Source organism: Nuphar pumila, unplaced genomic scaffold (genome assembly GCF_984573655.1).
Source record: "Nuphar pumila unplaced genomic scaffold, dmNupPumi1.hap1.1 HAP1_SCAFFOLD_2349, whole genome shotgun sequence".
In the NCBI taxonomy this organism is placed as follows: Eukaryota; Viridiplantae; Streptophyta; class Magnoliopsida; order Nymphaeales; family Nymphaeaceae; genus Nuphar; species Nuphar pumila.
In genome coordinates, this window is record NW_028323901.1 from 1 (window position 1) to 2,600 (window position 2,600).

General features: G+C 57.2%; 1 pseudogene; it reads left to right on the top strand.

The window, feature by feature from the left end:
- The first annotated feature begins 66 nt into the window (after window positions 1–66).
- On the top strand, window positions 67–2,170 carry LOC149808730 (riboflavin biosynthesis protein PYRR, chloroplastic pseudogene; annotated as a pseudogene).
- Window positions 2,171–2,600: the final 430 nt, after the last annotated feature.

Below are 2,600 nucleotides of genomic sequence, written 5' to 3' on the forward strand. Positions count from 1 at the left end.
CGTGTACAGACGTCGAAAGCATGTTGTGATGATGATTGAGACTTGACACACGCGCTCGTCGTGCAGCCCCTGTTGCATCGGGCCGCGCTGCGGCGGCCGATGTCGATTCTCAAGTACGCGATGACGCTGGATGGCAAAATTGCAACACACACCGGGCACTCGGCGTGGGTGAGCAACGCGTCATCGATGAGCGCGGGTCTTCCAGATGCGCGCCACTTCGGACGTCGTCATTGTGGGTGGGCAGACCGTCCGCCGTGACAATCCGCGGCTTACCACTCGCCGAGACTCCGGTCACCAACCAGCCCGCATCGTCATGAGCCGCACGCTTGACCTCCCCAAGGTGTGGAAGATGCTCTGGAACCCTGCATCACGTGCAGAACGATCTTTTCGCACAAGTAGTTCTTTTAGTTGCCAACGTCCATGCGGATGCAATAGTGCTGTAAAAAGACACATCTCCCTACCTTTCTATTTTGGATTTTTGGTCTCCTTTCATTGCTTATTCCTCACACTTCAGTCCCTTCAAACAATCCTGTCCTTGCTGCATCATGTCTAGCAATACTTCGTTGATGGTCTGGTCCTGACAAGCCTTCGACATTACCCTGCCACAGCGTTGCAATGCGTCGATATTGAGCACACACCAGGCATGCGTCTTGGGCCTATGTGCTCCGATGGGATGGTTGTTGTGGTATGCGGGGTTCTGACATTGGACATCTCACAGTTATTCAACATTTTTTTTGGTTGCGACAGGAATCACGCGGCAATAACAGGCCCCTTATCTGAAGTTTCCTTCTCATCTGCTTTCAGCGTGCCTAGTGGACTTCTGCTTGTTGCTTATCAGTTGTTCCTCCGTGCCTAGTGGACTCGCTAACATACTCTGCCTGTTGTTCAGGATGCAAACCTGTGGGACACAACGACGGCGCCGACGATTGTGATGACACAGCAAGGCGCGCGGACCGACTTCCAGAAGCTTCTGGAGGCAAAGGGCGTGGAGGTCGTCCAGTTTGACTTCCTGACGCCCTCTAACGTCGCAGACTACTGCTTCGAACGCGGCTTTATGCAGTGCTTTTGGGAGTGCGGAGGCACTCTCGCAGCTCCCGCCATTTCCTCTGGAACGATCCACAAGGTGATGTCGTTTGTGGCGCCAAAAATCATCGGCGGCACGCAAGCACCGACGCCTGTCGGCAACCTCGGCTTTGTCGAAATGACGCAGGCCGTCAACCTGATAGACGTCACGTACCAAGTCGTTGACGGCGACCTCCTCATCACGGGCGCCCTGCCCTCTAGCGGGGGCCTCATGCATCTGCATGAGACCAACACGACTCGGAAGGAGCGCGCACAGCCCCCGAAGCAGCTGCTCCGTTCTGTGCTTCTCCCGGCGCGGAAAACGGAGCTGCGAAGGCACCCTCGACAGCCACCGCCTCCAACGGCGTCATATCTAACATGGACCCCACACGGGCCCTCCCCCCCATGCTTCGCGTGTCAGGCCCCCCAGCAACCGCCGAGTTCTACAAAGCCTGGGACCAGTGGGGTTGCTTGAGCAACTTCTCTCCCATCCGATCGATATGCCGCACGGCAGGGCGCAACTCCACATGGCCCCACCGCTCCGGGACTCTCGCGGCCTCCTCTGTGCCGCTGGCCCAGCGTTGAGCATTACTACCAAGCGCAGAAGTTCTGGCAGCATAGCGACGGCTCGCCGCCGGCCGCCGGATCGTCCGGCAGTGCGTGTCTCCAGGTCATAGATTCAATCCTTGCGGCTGAGTCACCGGAGGAGGCTGCACGCATCGGGCGCTACAACCAGCACCAACACCCACACCTCGTCAGAAATGACTGGGCCGAGGCAAAGGTCGGCGTCATGCTGCAGGCTCTGCGGAAAAAGTTCCAGACGCACGCCGGGCCGCAGAGCATGCTGCTGAGCACGGTTGGGGGGGCGGCTCGGGCAACACTGCACTCGAGTTGGTGGAAGCGAGCCCGCATGACTTCTTTTGGGGCCGTGGGCGTGACGGCTCGGGGAAAAACATGCTTGGGCAGCTGCTTATGCGAGTTCGTGATGAGCTCGTGCAGGGGATTGAGCGGACGGATCCTGTGGGCTCCACCAGCACTATCACGAGTAGCCAGCTTGAGACCACTGTGTGATTGCTGTGGGTTTTGGGGCACTTTGTGCATTAGGTAGAGCAACAGGAGACATCGCGTTGTGTTTGCGCCCACTTCGACGGCGGATGTAACTCTTGCTGCATTCTGAGCGATTTGATGAATCGTGCTTGGTCGTTCGGATAGCTGCAGTATGGCGAAATATTGTCGGTCTCTTCCACGCTGTTTGAGAGATGCCCCCGTCTGCAAGTCCTTGTGGACAGTAAGGCGCACTGCATGGTTGTGCTGAATAACAAGGCCATGCAGGTTTCGTCTGCCATGGTCGGGCTGTCCATGCCACCTCCTAAGTGGATGTCCAGACCTCTTCCATGCATGCGTCTGCTGCAAAGTCGCGTACATCTGACGTGTGGGCGTAAGCAGTCGCATTCTTTGAAACAAGGTGGTCGATGGACGTGTAGCATGCCTCCAAAGTGTGCACAAGTTAAGCAGGCTGCAGTACTACCTTTCAATTG